Source organism: Micropterus salmoides, unplaced genomic scaffold, assembly GCF_014851395.1.
Source record: "Micropterus salmoides isolate LMB-PRFRI ecotype aquatic unplaced genomic scaffold, ASM1485139v1 Ms_hic_scaffold_11, whole genome shotgun sequence".
Taxonomy (NCBI): domain Eukaryota; kingdom Metazoa; phylum Chordata; class Actinopteri; order Centrarchiformes; family Centrarchidae; genus Micropterus; species Micropterus salmoides.
In genome coordinates this window covers 40219-60101 of record NW_024040152.1, presented here as the reverse complement: position 1 = coordinate 60101, position 19883 = coordinate 40219, and positions in this window count along the sequence as shown.

The window sequence follows — 19883 nt, the reverse complement described above, 5'->3', positions numbered from 1 at the left end:
TTTAAATTTTTTTACACAATAACTCACAAAATCAACAATATGTAACATATTTTCTACAATAATTACCCCTTATGAATTAATTTTTCCCTTCCAAAAGTCCGCAACTTCATTCATCTCCTTGATCTTGGCCTCATCTTCTCCGATCAACATGTCGTACAATTTGTCAATTTTCTCACCGATGCGTCGTGTCATTTTGAGGTTGTGAAGAAAGGCCTCGGTAGCACCATGGACCCTGTATACAGACACTTGGATGTTTCGCGCATGAAGCGCCCGTTGAATGGTAGCAATGAAACGATCCGTCCAGAGCCGCTTTAACACCTCATCATAATGCCGCCGGAGGAAGTAGTCAGGCATGTCAAACAGACATTCGTGTTGCATCTGGCTCGGGTGGTCCGTTTTACATCCATTACAAATGGAACTTCTATATCTAAATAGAACTTTCTTCAGCAGTCGAAGCACCACAGTTTTCACTGTGTTCACAAACACGGCGGAGAGCACCCCGTCAGGCTCATCTGTTCTTTTGGGAGAGTCTGGTGGTGAGGCGCTCGGAGGCGAGGATGTCGAAGAAGGAGAAGAGGGCCAGAAGGGTGATGGAGGTGGTGAAAGAGGGGAGATGCAACCAGAGTCCGTGTCTAGCATGAAAGGGGTCCCTGGAAGCCCTGCTAGTGGTGGTGGTGAAGCAGAGGGACTGGAAGTGGCGCCCTGCGCCAGCTGTGTTGCTGCTGCTGATGCAGGATTAGTACACCACCAAGTAGGCATATTGCTCATGCTAAATTGGGTCATCACCAGATGTGTTGTAGAAGGGGTAGCTGTCTCCTCTGGCCCTGGATGTGGTAGAAGAGGTAGAGAGTTGCTTTTTCTATGAGTCTGCTGGCTCGAAGACATGGTATTTCAGATTTAGTCCTCCTTTAAATTGTGTTTTCTTAGGGGCAGGCTTAGGGGCGTTGTTGGAGGAGGAGTCTTCTGTGAACGTTAGAGTCTTTTTCATTTGCAGAATCTCCCAGGAGGTCTTACTTTTTTTGAAGAGATCTTTTAGCTTTTCTGCTTTTTCAAACATCATTTCCATCCAAACCTCGACAGGTATCCTTAATGAAGTCTGAAACACGCCACATTCAGTATTGAAATACTGCAAGACAAATTCATCCAAGGCTTCATCTCCTTCACTCTTCTGATGGCTTGCACGGTAGAACCATCTACCGGAAGCTGAGCTTTTTGTCTCCCAAACACTACAGGAAACAATTTTTTTAGGAACAAACACGGGTGGAACTTCCTGCTTGATTCTCACAGTTGTTTGAGTCTCCTTGTCTTTTGTAGCAGGTTCCTCGGACGTCGCGGCTTTCAGATTGTTTAAAACCAACAGAGTCAGCACAGCCCAGTCCGTTGATGTGAGCGTTGCTTTTGCTGTGAGGGGTCCAAATGTTTCACCTTTCTCCAACTGGTAAAAACAAAGTTCGTTTACATCATAATTGAATGCATACCCCCAGACACGTCCTGAATCTAAATTCCATTCCTCATGAAGTGTATCGGGTGGCGGCGTCTGGATCCGACTCAAGTACAACACTCGTTTCTTTGGGGCTCCTCCTGGGGTTGAGTTTTGATAACTCGTTACAGGTGTCTGGCTGATCATCTTCGAATTGACTGCTCTCTTGCTCATGTTTAGGTTGTTTTGGAATAGTTTCGTTATATGTTTCTGAATGACTAAATGGACTCCTTTTATTTTCACAGACTCCCATCATTGGCCTATGGTAACCCCTCCTAGTCTCTTGTCATTGGCTCATGGAAACTCTAGGCTACAGCTTTGGAGTGATAATGATGGCAAGTTTGTAAGACAAAGCAATAGCAAAGTAATTTGGAACACTCTCTTATTTTGCTGCATGCTGTTGAAGGTAATTTGTAATGCTGTTTAATTTTTACTCACCGTTTACCATTTTACTGCTTTACTGTCATTATTTCAATTTATTCTTCACTTGTTTACTGATGGTAAGTTTGTCACACAAAGCTTTAGCAAAGATTTTGAAGGTAATTAAAAAATGCTGTTTAATTTTAACTCACTGTTATACTATTTTACTGTAATTATTTCATCTTATTCTTTAGTTCTTTAATGATGGTAAGTTTGTCACACAAAGCTTTAGCAAAGATTTTACAAAGTTTAATTTTGGAACTCACTCTTATTTTGCTGCATGCTGTTGAAGGTAATTTATGATGCTTAATTTTTACTCACCGTTATACCATTTTACTGCTTTACTGTCATTATTTCAATTTATTCTTCACTTGTTTAATAATAAAGACTGACTTGATTCCAAAGAAACCTCCTACTGATCCTTTGCTGGCCCCGGAGATTCCTCCTTTTACTTATAACTCACTGCTATACTTTTTTAATGATAAATTTATTGTCACAAACACCTCTAGTTAATTCATTCAAGTTGTATTACTTAATAAAGTCTTTAAATCAATGAAAAACACACAATGGAAGGATGTACGCAACCCTCTTATCAGTTACATACAGACATATTTCCGGCTGGGGTGGGACAGGATGCACCCCCTCTTATCAGTTACATACAGACATATTTCCGGCTGGGGTGGGACAGGATGCACCCCCTCTTATCAGTTACATACAGACATATTTCCGGTTGGGGTGGGACCGGATGCACCCCCTCTTATCAGTTACATACAGACATATTTCCGGTTGGGGCGGGACCGGAAATAGCTGTCAAAAATGAGTTTGATGGAATGTCATGGATACTTCTCTCTCAAGTGCTATGTAGCTCCACATAGGGGACACAGGAAGTGACATATAGCACCTTCATGCGGCGTCGGAACCGCGTGGGAAATTCACAGCTGCACCGGCAGAGCTCCAGAATATGCAACTCGGCCGGTTCACGCGCGGACGCGCTACAAGTGCGAGGGCCCGCCCAACGCTGCTTGCAGCTTTAATTTATTTATTTATTTTTTTTCTGCAAAGTAGGCCCAAATGACATGGCCTAAACATACTCGAAAACTCACCAAAATTTGCAAACATGTCAGAACCGGTGAAAAATTTTGTATTCTACAAGTTTCGCACATGGGCATGGCAAAATGACTCGCTAGCGCCACCTAGAAAATTGGAAAAGATTAGCCCCTCGTTCACGTTCAACCTACATGTACGAAATTTTCTGGTGACATGTATCGTATCAAGACGCACAAAAAAGCCTCTAGAACCCATAGCCTAAAGTCAACAGGAAGTCGGCCATTTTGAATTTTATGGCCATTTTTGGATGATTTACACACTTCGTACTTTAACGAACTCCTCCTAGGGATTTAGTCGGATCGACGTCAAATTTCTGCTGTGCCTTGTAAAGTCATTGACGATGAAAAGTTGTGCTATTTGCAAGTTTTCGTCAATGGGCGTGTCCGTGGCGTCGATGATTCGCCATGAAACAGGAAGTTGTTGTAACTTCAGTGTACATGCTCACATCTGGACCAAACTGTACATGTAGGATGAGAGTCCCGCCCTGAACACATGTACATGCCGACATTCACCCACAGTCATAGTGCCACCTGCTGGCAACAGAAAGTGACTTTTAACGAAGCAGCCCCCGCCGCACGTTTCACCTACGTGCACGAATTTTCTGTGGTACGTGTATCTTGGCCATACGCACAAAAAAGCCTCTTGGAGCCATAGCCTAAACCCAAAAGGAAGTCGGCCATTTTGAATTTTACGTCAAATTTTGGATGATTTACACACTTCGTACTTTAACGAACTCCTCCTAGGGATTTAGTCCGACCGACTTCAAATTTCTGCTGTGCCTTCTAAAGGCATTGAAGATGAAAAGTTGTGCTATCTGCGAATTTTCGTCAATGGGCGTGTCCGTGGCGTGGCGTCAAAAATCAACTCTTCGCCATGACACAGGAAGTTGTTGTAACTTCAGTGTACATGCTCACATCTGGACCAAACTGTACATGTATGATGAGAGTCCCGCCCTGAAAACATTTACATGCTGACATTCACCCACAGTCATAGCGCCACCTGCTGGCAACAGAAAGTGACTTTTAACGAAGCAGCCCCCGCCGCACGTTTCACCTACGTGCACGAATTTTCTGCGGTACGTGTATCTTGTTCAGACGCACAAAAAAGCCTCAAGAACGCATACCTTAAAGTCAACAGGAAGTCGGCCATTTTGAGTGTTGGACACCTACTGGCAACAGGAAGTGACTTTTAACGAAGCAGCCCCCGCCGCACGTTTCACCTACGTGGACAAATTTTCTGTGGCACGTGTATCTTGTCCAGACGCAAAAAAAAGCCTCTTGGAGCGATGCCCTAAAACCAACAGGAAGTCGGCCATTTTGAATTTTACGTCAAATTTTGGATGATTTACACACTTTGTACTTTAACGAACTTCTCCTAGGGATTTAGTCCAACCAACTTCAAATTTCTGCTGTGCCTTCTAAAGGCATTGAAGATGAAAAATTGTGCTATTTGCGAGTTTTCGTCAATGGGTGTGTCCGTGGCGTGGCGTCCAAGATCAACTCTTCGCCATGACAAAGGAAGTTGTTGTAACTTCAGTGTACTTGCTCACATCTGAACAAAACTTTACGTGCTTGATAACTGTCCCACCCCGCTATGGAGGACCGATCCTGACACAGTCAGAAATAAATACAGAAATAAATAAATGCTCAATAAATAAATAAGCATCCAATTAAATACACAAAAAAATAAAGTAAATAAATAAATGTAGGTAGTAATTAAATTATACAAGGAGACATAAATGTATATATTTTAATTAGTGCCTTTACTTATTCACCTTTGTTATAATTACCTTATTTGTTTATTCAACTTTATTTATTACTAATTTTTTTAATGTATTTATTTATGTGTGTGTTTTAATATTTTTGTCTGTTTTATTCTTCCTTTGTATTTATTTACCTTATTTATTTTTACCCATGGTATTTATTTCTGCCTGTCTTAAATTTTTGTATGCATTTCTGCCTCATTATGCAAATGAGGAGGGGCTGTGTCTCAAGGGGTCATTTCTCTGCTATTGGTGGACCAGCCAGACAGGAGAGCTCCTACTCTGCCTGCAGACATCAACGATCTTGCCCCTCACACAGTCAGATGGCTTCCTTCAGTGCGCTGAGGTGTTTAACAACTCTGAAGACAATACTACCAGCAATGTCTTCCTTCTCTTTTCACGTAGAAGCACCGACAGACAGTGCTTTCAGTTTGCTGCATGCATGGACACAGAACTGCGGTATAGGGAGAAGCACACGGTCAGCTGGCTGCAGCTAAATCTGGAGTGCACTCGTATTCAATTCTGTATGGTAAATTCAGTTTTAACGGAGCAGAGCGAGCTGACAGGCAGAGTTAGAGACTTTTTCTGTCGTTTCTCTCTTTACAAAGACGCATGTTGCAGTCAGAGTCTTCTCTGAGATGCGAGCACGACATACAACACAATTTATCAAATTACACAACGGATATACAGTATGAAAATAAGATTGATTGGATTATACTCACAGGAAGTATAAAACCTCTTACATGGGTCTATTAAAAGTAAAGTAACACAAAAATGTCAGGGAAATTACTTTACTTAGATTTAAGTACTGCAGTTGTACATTTGAAATACCTTCCTACCTTTCTGATAGGAAGCCTTCTTGAGGTGGTATAAAACATTTCTTCTTATATTCTGATTTGAGTTGTGGACAACTATGACCACATGAATTAAAAAAACATTTCACTGCCCAAGTCAGCTATAACACAAGTCTTGATCATCAGACTACATGCTGTACAGTATTTGTGGACAGATTTTGTCCCAGGATTTCTTATGCATTTCTTCTTCTTCGTTGCATGATTTAGAATAATAAGGTGAGAAATGGGTCTATTCTGAGTTCATCCTGCACTGCAGCAGCTAATAAAGTCCATTTAATCCCAAAAACGCTTTTCTTTTAGGCAGGCTGGAGCAGAAAACAACTCACCTTTCTCAAGTTGTACAGTAATGTCACATGTGTATGAAGGTGGATCAAACAAGCTAATCTTAAATGTCAAAGTAGAGAGGAGCCTAGTAGGCCTATTTATTTTCATTCATTACACAATATGAATAAGCTATGCAGACAGTTGTAAAGAAAGAACATCTTTTTCTTCTGTTCTCTACTTGTTATAGTTACACAGTATTAGGGGTGTGGGCTGTATTAAAAGTATCCACTGTTCTCCCATGCTCTAACACACAGTAACGATGAAATGTGTGCTGTTCTCACATTCTTCCTCTGTATGTACACATAAACAACAAGGCAGGGAAATATAAAAGGAATTTATTTTATTGTTTGGGTACATTATTGTTCAGTGTACATGCTCACATCTGAAACAAACTTTACGTGCTTGATAACTCTCCCACCCCGCAGACATCTACACGTCAATACCGATTTATATTCATAGCGGCAAGTGCTATGTAGCTCCACATAGGGGACACAGGAAGTGACATATAGCACATTCATGCGGCGTCGGAAACGCGTAGGAAATTCACAGCCGCACCGGCAGAGCTCCAGAATATGCAACTCGGCCGGTCACGCGCGGACGCGCTACAAGTGCGAGGGCCCGCCCAACGCTGCTTGCAGCTTTAATTTATTTTATTTTTTTTTTTTTTTTTTCTGCAAAGTAGGCTCAACTGACATGGCCTAAACATTCTCGAAAACTCACCAAAATTTGCAAACATGTCAGAACCGGTGAAAAATTTCGTATTCTACAAGTTTCGCACATGGGCGTTGCAAAATGACTCGCTAGCGCCACCTAGAAAATTGGAAAAATTAGCCCCTCGTTCACGTTCAACCTACATGTACGAAATTTTCTGGGGACATGTATCATATCGAGACGCACAAAAAAGCCTCAAGAACCCATAGCCTAAAGTCAACAGGAAGTCGGCCATTTTGAATTTTACGGCCATTTTTGGATGATTTACACACTTCGTACTTTAACGAACTCCTCCTAGGGATTTAGTCGGATCGACGTCAAATTTCTGCTGTGCCTTCTAAAGGCATTGACGATGAAAAGTTGTGCTATTTGCGCGTTTTCGTCAATGGGCGTGTCCGTGGCGTCGATGATTCGCTATGAAACAGGAAGTTGTTGTAACTTCAGTGTACATGCTCACATCTGGACCAAACTGTACATCTAGGATGAGAGTCCCGCCCTGAACACATGTACATGCCGACATTCACCCACAGTCATAGCGCCACCTGCTGGCAATAGAAAGTGACCTTTAACGAAGCAGCCCCCGCCGCATGTTTCACCTACGTGCACGAATTTTCTGTGGTACGTGTATCTTGTCCAGACGCACAAAAAAGTCTCTTGGAGCCATAGCCTAAACCCAACAGGAAGTCGGCCATTTTGAATTTTACGTCAAATTTGGATGATTTACACACTTCGTACTTTAACGAACTCCTCCTAGGGATTTAGTCCGACCGACCTCAAATTTCTGCTGTGCCTTCTAAAGGCATTGAAGATGAAAAGTTGTGCTATTTGCAAGTTTTCGTCAATGGGCGTGTCCGTGGCGTGGCGTCAAAGATCAGCTCTTCGCCATGACACGGAAGTTGTCGTAACTTCAGTGTACATGCTCACATCTGCACCAAACTGTACATGTAGGATGAGAGTCCCGCCCTGAACACATGTACATGCTCACATTCACCCACAGTCATAGCGCCACCTGCTGGCAACAGGAAGTGACTTTTAACGAAGCAGCCCCCGCCGCACGTTTCACCTACGTGCACGAATTTTCTGTGGTACGTGTATCTTGTCCAGACGCACAAAAAAGCCTCTTGGAGCGATGCCCTAAAATCAACAGGAAGTCGGCCATTTTGAATTTTACGTCAAATTTTGGATGATTTACACACTTCGTACTTTAACGAACTCCTCCTAGGGATTTAGTCCGACCGACTTCAAATTTGTGCTGTGCCTTCTAAAGGCATTGAAGATGAAAAGTTGTGCTATTTGCGAGTTTTCGTCAATGGGTGTGTCCGTGGCGTGGCGTCAGAGATCAAGTCTTCGCCATGACACAGGAAGTTGTTGTAACTTCAGTGTACATGCTCACATCTGAACCAAATTTTACGTGCTTGACAAGGGGTCATCTTCTCTGCTATTGGTGGACCAGTCAGACAGGAGAGCTCCTACTCTGCCTGCAGACATCAACGATCTTGCCCCTCACACAGTCAGATGGCTTCCTTCAGTGCGCTGAGGTGTTTAACAACTCTGAAGACAATACTACCAGCAATGTCTTCCTTCTCTTTTCACGTAGACGCTCCGACAGACAGTGCTTTCAGTTTGCTGCATGCATGGACACAGAACTGCGGTATAGGGAGAAGCACACGGTCAGCTGCTGCAGCTAAATCTGGAGTGCACTCGTATTCAATTCTGTATGGAAATTCAGTTTTAACGGAGCAGAGCGAGCTGACAGGCAGAGTTAGAGACTTTTTCTGTCCGTTTCTCTCTTTACAAAGACGCATGTTGCAGTCAGAGTCTTCTCTGAGATGCGAGCACGACATACAACACAATTTATCAAATTACACAACGGATATACAGTATGAAAATAAGATTGATTGGATTATACTCACAGGAAGTATAAAACCTGTTACATGCGTCTATTAAAAGTAAAGTAACACAAAAATGTCAGGGAAATTACTTTACTTAGATTTAAGTACTGCAGTTGTACATTTGAAATACCTTCCTACCTTTCTGATAGGAAGCCTTCTTGAGGTGGTATAAAACATTTCTTCTTATATTCTGATTTGAGTTGTGGACAACTATGACCACATGAATTAAAAAAACATTTCACTGCCCAAGTCAGCTATAACACAAGTCTTGTTCATCAGACTACATGCTGTACAGTATTTGTGGACAGATTTTGTCCCAGGATTTATTATGCATTTCTTCTTCTTCGTTGCATGATTTAGAATAATAAGGTGAGAAATGGGTCTGTTCTGAGTTCATCCTGCACTGCAGCAGCTAATAAAGTCCATTTAATCCCAAAAACGCTTTTCTTTTAGGCAGGCTGGAGCAGAAAACAACTCACCTTTCTCAAGTTGTACAGTAATGTCACATGTGTATGAAGGTGGATCAAACAAGCTAATCTTAAATGTCAAAGTAGAGAGGAGCCTAGTAGGCCTATTTATTTTCATTCATTACACAATATGAATAAGCTATGCAGACAGTTGTAAAGAAAGAACATCTTTTTCTTCTGTTCTCTACTTGTTATAGTTACACAGTATTAGGGGTGTGGGCTGTATTAAAAGTATCCACTGTTCTCCCATGCTCTAACACACAGTAACGATGAAATGTGTGCTGTTCTCACATTCTTCCTCTGTATGTACACATAAACAACAAGGCAGGGAAATATAAAAGGAATTTATTTTATTGTTTGGGTACATTATTGTTCAGTGTACATGCTCACATCTGAAACAAACTTTACGTGCTTGATAACTCTCCCACCCCGCAGACATCTACACGTCAATACCGATTTATATTCATAGCGGCAAGTGCTATGTAGCTCCACATAGGGGACACAGGAAGTGACATATAGCACCTTCATGCGGCGTCGGAACCGCGTAGCAAATTCACAGCCGCACCGGCAGAGCTCCAGAATATGCAACTCGGCCGGCTCACACGCGGACGCGCTTATAAGTGCGAGGGCCCGCCCAACGCTGCTTGCAGCTTTAATTTTTTTTTTTTTTTTCTGCAAAGTAGGCCCAAATGACATGGCCTAAACATACTCGAAAACTCACCAAAATTTGCAAACATGTCAGAACCGGTGAAAAATTTCGTATTCTACAAGTTTCGCACATGGGCGTGGCAAAATGACTCGCTAGCGCCACCTAGAAAATTGGAAATGATTAGCCCCTCGTTCACGTTCAACCTACATGTACGAAATTTTCTGGGGACATGTATCGTATCAAGACGCACAAAAAAGCCTCAAGAACCCATAGCCTAAAGTCAACAGGAAGTCGGCCATTTTGAATTTTATGGCCATTTTTGGATGATTTACACACTTCGTACTTTAACGAACTCCTCCTAGGGATTTAGTCGGATCGACGTCAAATTTCTGCTGTGCCTTCTAAAGGCATTGACGATGAAAAGTTGTGCTATTTGCGAGTTTTCGTCAATGGGCGTGTCCGTGGCGTCGATGATTCGCAATGAAACAGGAAGTTGTTGTAACTTCAGTGTACATGCTCACATCTGGACCAAACTGTACATGTAGGATGAGAGTCCCGCCCTGAACACATGTACATGCCGACATTCACCCACAGTCATAGCGCCACCTGCTGGCAACAGAAAGTGACCTTTAACGAAGCAGCCCCCGCCGCACGTTTCACCTACGTGCACGAATTTTCTGTGGTACGTGTATCTTGTCCAGACGCACAAAAAAGCCTCTTGGAGCCATAGCCTAAATCAACAGGAAGTCGGCCATTTTGAATTTTACGTCAAATTTTGGATGATTTACACACTTCGTACTTTAACGAACTCCTCCTAGGGATTTAGTCCGACCGACCTCAAATTTGTGCTGTGCCTTCTAAAGGCATTGAAGATGAAAAGTTGTGCTATTTGCAAGTTTTCGTCAATGGGCGTGTCCGTGGCGTGGCGTCAAAGATCAGCTCTTCGCCATGACACGGAAGTTGTCGTAACTTCAGTGTACATGCTCACATCTGGACCAAACTGTACATGTAGGATGAGAGTCCCGCCCTGAACACATGTACATGCTGACATTCACAGACAGTCATAGCGCCACCTGCTGGCAACAGGAAGTGACTTTTAACGAAGCAGCCCCCGCCGCACGTTTTACCTACGTGCACGAATTTTCTGTGGTACGTGTATCTTGTCCAGACGCACAAAAAAGCCTCTTGGAGCGATGCCCTAAAATCAACAGGAAGTCGGCCATTTTGAATTTTACGTCAAATTTTGGATGATTTACACACTTCGTACTTTAACGAACTCCTCCTAGGGATTTAGTCCGACCGACCTCAAATTTGTGCTGTGCCTTCTAAAGGCATTGAAGATGAAAAGTTGTGCTATTTGCAAGTTTTCGTCAATGGGCGTGTCCGTGGCGTGGCGTCAAAGATCAGCTCTTCGCCATGACACGGAAGTTGTCGTAACTTCAGTGTACATGCTCACATCTGGACCAAACTGTACATGTAGGATGAGAGTCCCGCCCTGAACACATGTACATGCTGACATTCACAGACAGTCATAGCGCCACCTGCTGGCAACAGGAAGTGACTTTTAACGAAGCAGCCCCCGCCGCACGTTTTACCTACGTGCACGAATTTTCTGTGGTACGTGTATCTTGTCCAGACGCACAAAAAAGCCTCTTGGAGCGATGCCCTAAAATCAACAGGAAGTCGGCCATTTTGAATTTTACGTCAAATTTTGGATGATTTACACACTTCGTACTTTAACGAACTCCTCCTAGGGATTTAGTCCGACCGACTTCAAATTTGTGCTGTGCCTTCTAAAGGCATTGAAGATGAAAAGTTGTGCTATTTGCGAGTTTTCGTCAATGGGTGTGTCCGTGGCGTGGCGTCAGAGATCAAGTCTTCGCCATGACACAGGAAGTTGTTGTAACTTCAGTGTACATGCTCACATCTGAACCAAACTTTACGTGCTTGATAACTCTCCCACCCCGCTATGGAGGACCGATCCTGACACAGTCAGAAATAAATACAGAAATAAATAAATGCTCAATAAATAAATAAGCATCCAATTAAATACACAAAAAAATAAGTAAATAAATAAATGTAGGTAGTAATTAAATTATACAAGGAGACATAAATGTATATATTTTAATTAGTGCCTTTACTTATTCACCTTTGTTATAATTACCTTATTTGTTTATTCAACTTTATTTATTACTAATTTTTTTAATGTATTTATTTATGTGTGTGTTTTAATATTTTTGTCTGTTTTATTCTTCCTTTGTATTTATTTACCTTATTTATTTTCACCCATGGTATTTATTTCTGCCTGTCTTAAATTTTTGTATGCATTTCTGCCTCATTATGCAAATGAGGAGGGGCTGTGTCTCAAGGGGTCATCTTCTCTGCTATTGGTGGACCAGTCAGACAGGAGAGCTCCTACTCTGCCTGCAGACATCAACGATCTTGCCCCTCACACAGTCAGATGGCTTCCTTCAGTGCGCTGAGGTGTTTAACAACTCTGAAGACAATACTACCAGCAATGTCTTCCTTCTCTTTTCACGTAGAAGCACCGACAGACAGTGCTTTCAGTTTGCTGCATGCATGGACACAGAACTGCGGTATAGGGAGAAGCACACGGTCAGCTGGCTGCAGCTAAATCTGGAGTGCACTCGTATTCAATTCTGTATGGTAAATTCAGTTTTAACGGAGCAGAGCGAGCTGACAGGCAGAGTTAGAGACTTTTTCTGTCTGTTTCTCTCTTTACAAAGACGCATGTTGCAGTCAGAGTCTTCTCTGAGATGCGAGCACGACATACAACACAATTTATCAAATTACACAACGGATATACAGTATGAAAATAAGATTGATTGGATTATACTCACAGGAAGTATAAAACCTCTTACATGGGTCTATTAAAAGTAAAGTAACACAAAAATGTCAGGGAAATTACTTTACTTAGATTTAAGTACTGCAGTTGTACATTTGAAATACCTTCCTACCTTTCTGATAGGAAGCCTTCTTGAGGTGGTATAAAACATTTCTTCTTATATTCTGATTTGAGTTGTGGACAACTATGACCACATGAATTAAAAAAATTAAACATTTCACTGCCCAAGTCAGCTATAACACAAGTCTTGTTCATCAGACTACATGCTGTACAGTATTTGTGGACAGATTTTGTCCCAGGATTTCTTATGCATTTCTTCTTCTTCGTTGCATGATTTAGAATAATAAGGTGAGAAATGGGTCTATTCTGAGTTCATCCTGCACTGCAGCAGCTAATAAAGTCCATTTATCCCAAAAACGCTTTTCTTTTAGGCAGGCTGGAGCAGAAAACAACTCACCTTTCTCAAGTTGTACAGTAATGTCACATGTGTATGAAGGTGGATCAAACAAGCTAATCTTAAATGTCAAAGTAGAGAGGAGCCTAGTAGGCCTATTTATTTTCATTCATTACACAATATGAATAAGCTATGCAGACAGTTGTAAAGAAAGAACATCTTTTTCTTCTGTTCTCTACTTGTTATAGTTACACAGTATTAGGGGTGTGGGCTGTATTAAAAGTATCCACTGTTCTCCCATGCTCTAACACACAGTAACGATGAAATGTGTGCTGTTCTCACATTCTTCCTCTGTATGTACACATAAACAACAAGGCAAGGAATTTATTTTATTGTTTGGTACATTATTGTTCAGTGTACATGTCACATCTGAAACAAACTTTACGTGCTTGATAACTCTCCCACCCCGCAGACATCTACACGCCAATACCGATTTATATTCATAGCGGCAAGTGCTATGTAGCTCCACATAGGGGACACAGGAACTGACATATAGCACATTCATGCGGGTCGGAACCGCGTAGGAAATTCACAGCCGCACCGGCAGAGCTCCAGAATATGCAACTCGGCCGGCTCACGCGCGGACGCGCTTACAAGTGCGAGGGCCCGCCCAACGCTGCTTGCAGCTTTAATTTTTTTTTTCTTTTTTCTGCAAAGTAGGCTCAACTGACATGGCCTAAACATTCTCGAAAACTCACCAAAATTTGCAAACATGTCAGAACCGGTGAAAAATTTCGTATTCTACAAGTTTCGCACAAGGGCGTTGCAAAATGACTCGCTAGCGCCACCTAGAAAATTGGAAAAAATTAGCCCCTCGTTCACGTTCAACCTACATGTACGAAATTTTCTGGGGACATGTATCATATCAAGACGCACAAAAAAGCCTCAAGAACCCATAGCCTTAAGTCAACAGGAAGTCGGCCATTTTGAATTTTACGTCAAATTTTTGGATGATTTACACACTTCGTACTTTAACGAACTCATCCTAGGGATTTAGTCGGATCGACGTCAAATTTCTGCTGTGCCTTCTAAAGGCATTGACGATGAAAAGTTGTGCTATTTGCAAGTTTTCATCAATGGGCGTGTCCGTGGCGTCGATGATTCGCTATGAAACAGGAAGTTGTTGTAACTTCGGTGTACATGCTCACATCTGGACCAAACTGTACATCTAGGATGATAGTCCCGCCCTGAACACATGTACATGCCGACATTCACCCACAGTCATAGCGCCACCTGCTGGCAATAGAAAGTGACTTTTAACGAAGCAGCCCCCGCCGCATGTTTCACCTACGTGCACGAATTTTCTGTGGTACGTGTATCTTGTCCAGACGCACAAAAAAGTCTCTTGGAGCCATAGCCTAAACCCAACAGGAAGTCGGCCATTTTGAATTTTACGTCAAATTTTGGATGATTTACACACTTCGTACTTTAACGAACTCCTCCTAGGGATTTAGTCCGACCAACCTCAAATTTCTGCTGTGCCTTCTAAAGGCATTGAAGATGAAAAGTTGTGCTATTTGCGAGTTTTCGTCAATGGGCGTGTCCGTGGCGTGGCGTCAAAGATCAACTCTTCGCCATGACACGGAAGTTGTTGTAACTTCAGTGTACATGCTCACATCTGGACCAAACTGTACATGTAGGATGAGAGTCCCGCCCTGAACACATGTACATGCCGACATTCACCCACAGTCATAGCGCCACCTGCTGGCAACAGGAAGTGACTTTTAACGAAGCAGCCCCCGCCGCACGTTTCACCTACGTGCACGAATTTTCTGTGGTACGTGTATCTTGTCCAGACGCACAAAAAAGCCTCTTGGAGCAATGCCCTAAACTCAACAGGAAGTCGGCCATTTTAAATTTTATATCAAATTTTGGATGATTTACACACTTCGTACTTTTACAAACTCCTCCTAGGGATTTAGTCCGACCGACTTCAAATTTGTGCTGTTTCTTCTAATGGCATTGAAGATGAAAAGTTGTGCTATTTGCGAGTTTTCGTCAATGGCCGTATCCGTGGCGTGGCGTCAAAGATCAACTCTTCGCCACGACACAGGAAGTTGTTGTAACTTCAGTGTACATGCTCACATCTGCACCAAACTTTACGTGCTTGATAACTCTCCCACCCCGCTATGGAGCAGAAATTTGAGGTCGGTCGGACTAAATCCCTAGGAGGAGTTTGTTAAAGTAAAGAGTGTGTAAATCATCCAAAAATGCCCGTAAAATTCTAAATGGGCGACTTCCTGTTGGGTTTAGGCTATGGCTCCAAGAGACTTTTTTGTGCGTCTGGACAACATACACGTGGCGCTATGATTGTGGGTGTTATTTATTTAGGAGCTACTCCCAGCGTGTGTGTTGGTTGGAGAGGACACTGGTGTTGTTTGTTCGCCGCTTCTGTGACCGAAATCCTTTGTGCAACAGTTGTTGCTATACAACTAGGCTCTACAGTGCGCTATACAGTACGTTTATCGACCAGTATTACGTCCAGTAAGTTATACTAGTCTCGTTACTCACTTGTAAACATTGTGGATTGTATGTGCTCTGTACAGATTCAGAGCGGATGTCTACTTACCAGTTCACCATTGCTCAGAGTTTCCCGTATCTATTCACCACTGCCTGCCATCGAGAGACTTTCACCCGAAGTCAGTGCTGATGTTAGTGAGTTCTCCACCCAAAGTCACTGCTATTCTGAGTACTGAGAGACTGCAGACGGACGTTGCTGACGTACTGCAGTAAGCGTGTCAACTCATTTCCGTTTCCGGTGCTTGTGTGTTGGTACCGTGTTGTGCTGCTCTCGCTAAATACCACTTACATTTTTTAGATCACAGCGGCCAACTGTCCGCTAAACACTTATTCTTACAGTAATTTTGCCTAAGCACTCACAGTTCTTTTCATCTTTTAGTGACTGCTATTCAATCTCATAGTTGTTCAAAAGTTTTGGTAGGTGACGCTACAGTACTTTAGCTTAGCCTTTACCAACTTTAGCTTAGCAGCTAGAGATGGCTTCTCCCTCTCTCTCTCCTACTTTCTCCTGCTCGGTGTGTCAGATGTTCAGTTACTCCTCTGCCTCCTTTAGTGGTAATGGTACGTGTAACAAGTGTACTTTATTTTTAGACATGGAGGCGAGGCTCAGTGATTTAGAAGTCTGGCTCCCCACCTTGGTAGATCAGTCTTTAGCTACTGTAGCTAGCCAGTCCCCGGTAGCCGGTGCGGAACGGCCTGAGTTAGCCTGTGGTAGCCGTCCCCCGGCATCTCCTGTGCAGCCAGGAAGGGGTGGCTGGGTGACTGTCCGAAGAAGGAATAGTTGCAAGCCCACGGTTCAACCCTAACTTGTTCACGTTTCTAACAGATTTTCCCCACTCAGCGACACACCCGCTGAGAAACCAACTCTGATCATTGGCAGCTCCATTTTGAGAAACGTGAAGTTAGTGAAGTCAGTGGCCATAGTTAAGTGCATCCCTGGGGCCAGAGCGGGCGACATTGAGTCTTATTTGAAACTGCTGGCTAAGGATAAACGTAAATACAGTAAGATTGTTATTCACGTCGGCTGTAATGACTCCCGGTTACGCCAATCGGAGGTCACTAATATTAATGTTGAGTCGGTGTGTACATATGCAAAAAAAATGTCGGACACTGTAGTTTTCTCTGGACCCCTGCCAAATCTGACCAGTGAAGACATGTATAGCCGCATGTCGTCATTCCGCCACTGGTTGTCGAGGTGGTGTCCAGCAAACGATGTGTGCTTTGTAGATCATTGGCAGACTTTCTGGGGAAGACCTGGTCTGATATCTGTCCTCGGACCAATCCTCTTCACTTTATATATGCTTCCCTTATGCATTATTATCAGGAAATATTCCATAAACTTTCATTGTTATACACATGATACTCAGTTATATCTATTGATCAAGCCAGATGAAACTCATCAGTTAGCTAACTTCAAATGTGCCTTCAGGATGTTAAAACCTGGATGACCTGTAATTTTCTAATGTTACACTCAGATAAAACTGAAGTTATTGTTCTGGGGCCTAAGCACCTCCGCGACGCATTATCTAAAGATATAGTTTCCCTTGATGGCATCGCCCTGGCCTCCAGCACCACTGTGAGGAATCTTGGAGTTATCTTTGATCAGGACATGTCGTTTAAGTCTCACATTAAGCAAATGTCAAGGACCGCCTTTTTTCGCCTATGTAATATTGCGAAAATCAGGAACATCCTGTCTAAAAATGATGCAGAAAAACTAGTCCATGCATTTGTTACTTCTAGGCTGGATTACGTCAATTCTTTATTATCAGGCTGCTCGAAAAAGTCCATTAAGACTCTTCATCTGATCCAGAATGCTGCAGCACGTGTTCTGACAGGAACCAGGAAAAGAGATCACATTTCTCCTATCTTAGCTTCTCTGCATTGGCTTCCAGTAAAATCCAGAATAGAATTTAAAATCATTCTTCTTACCTACAAAGCTCTTAATGGTCAGGCACCATCTTATCTTAAAGAGCTCATAGTACCTTACTACCCCACCAGAGCACTGCGCTCCCAGAATGCAGGGTTACTATCAAGCTCCTCTCCTGTGGAACCAGGTTCCAGTTTGGGTTCAGGAGGCAGACACCATCTCCACATTTAAGAGTAGGCTTAAGACTTTCCTCTTTGATAAAGCTTATAGTTAGGGCTGGCTCAGTTGAGTCCTGAATCATCCCTTAGTTATGCTGCTATAGGCCTAGACTGCCAGGGGATTTCCCATGATGCATTGAGCGTCTCTCTCCTCTACTTTCTCTCCCTCTGTATGCAACCTCTTCCCATTATTGCATGTTACTAACACAACTTCTCCCCTTTCCGGTAGTCTTGTGCTTTCTCGTCCCTCTCCTCTCTCCTCCTATGACTTCCTGCAGGTGTTTCTGGCTCTGGAGCTGTGGAGTCTGGATCTGTGGCTGCGGGTCACCTGCTGCCCCCGTGTTCCTGCTCGACACCTTCTGCTACAACAACTATTGTTACTAGTCCTATTGTTATTATAATCATTAACATTACGATTATTATCATTAACACTACTATACATATCTATACCATTTTTCATTTAGTCATTTAGTCTATAGCAACATCACCTTTACTGTCTGTACCTCTGTGTGTATATTGTGTAGGCTGCCTCCCTCCCCTCTCTCCTTCCATCCCTCTCTTTTTCTCTCTGTTCCTCTCTTGCCCTCTCTCTCTCTCTCCTTCATCCCCAACCGGTGGAGGCAGATGGCCGCCCATCCTGAGCCATGGTTCTGCTCGAGGTTTCTGCCTCTTAAAAGGAAGTTTTTCCTTGCCTCTATCGCCTAGTGCTTGCTCTTGGTGGGAATTGTTGGGCTTCTGTAAATAACATCATAGAGTACGGTCTAGACCTGCTCTTTTATGAAAAGCGCTGTAAGATAACTGTTGTTGTGATTTGGCGCTATATAAATAAAATTGAATTGAATTGAATAGATGAGGAGACTCTACTCCAACAAGGCTGCAGGCCCTGCAGTGTCCGTCCCGGGGTGCTCAAAGCCTGTGCCCCCCAGCTATGTGGAGTCCTCCACCGTGTCTTCAACCTGAGCCTGAGTCTCCGTAGGGTCCCTGTGCTGTGGAAGACATCTTGCCTCGTTCCTGTGCCAAAGACGCCACGTCCCATTGACTCCAAGGACTACAGATCTGTGGCACTGACCTCCCACATCATCATCTGGTTCTGGATCAGCTGCGGCCCGTGGTCAGCCCTTTTCTGGACCCACTACAATTCGCCTACCAGCCCCGATTGGGAGTTGAGGACGCCATCATCTTCCTGCACAACCGCATCTACGCCCATCTGGACAAGCCAGCGAGCACTGTGAGGGTCATATTTTTTGACTTCTCCAGTGCTTTCAACACCATCCGGCCGGCCGTGCTGGGTGAGAAGCTGACAGCGATGCTGGTGGATGCCCCCCTCGTGTCCTGGATTGTTGACTACCTGACTGGCAGACCACAGTATGTGCGCCTGCAACACTGTGTGTCAGACGGTGTGGTCAGCAATACCGGGGCCCCACAGGGGACTGTCCTCTCTCCCTTCCTCTTCACCATCTACACCACAGACTTCAACTACCACACAGAGTCCTGCCATCTTCAGAAGTTTTCTGATGACTCTGCTGTGGTTGGATGTATCAGCAAGGGTGACGAGGCTCAGTACAGAGCTGTGATGGGGGACTTTGTCACATGGTGTGAACTGAACCATCTGCAGCTCAACGTGACAAAGACTAAAGAACTGGTTGTGGATCTAAGGAGAGCCAAGGCACCAGTGAAAAGCGCTTTGAGTGGTCGATAAGACTAGAAAGGCGCTATACAAGTACGTAGCATTTACATTTAGTCGGAATGGGGTTAACTCAGTGTGACACTGAAATTCCTTTTGGTGAAGCTGAAGCAGGTTGTTTGGTGGGTAAAAAACGCACTTTCAACACTTGTGCACCGATGAAAAGGGGGCACCGGAGCTCCATCCCTTTATAACCAATTTGCAGGAAGGGGCATCCCTCTTGAGTTGTGTCATTACATTACATTTACTCATTTGGCAGACGATTTTATCCAAAGCGACTTCCATTTGAGGAACAACATACAATCATTAACAGAGCATAAAATACAGCACAAGATCTACAACTGACAATGCATATTAATAAAAGCAGCAATAAATGCTAGTAAGCGCTAATGGCACATATCGCATCAATGGGGTAAATACCTAGGGAAGGAACTTGGAGTTAACAAAAAGTGCAATCAATACAAGGTAACTGAAGGGGATAGAAGAAGAAGAGCACAGGAAGTGGATGTTAGAAGTTAGGAGTTAGAGGTGTTATAAGAGGAAGTGTTCTCAGAAGAGATGAGTTCTCAAGAGCTTCTTGAAATTTAGAGAGGGACGCCCCTGCTTTG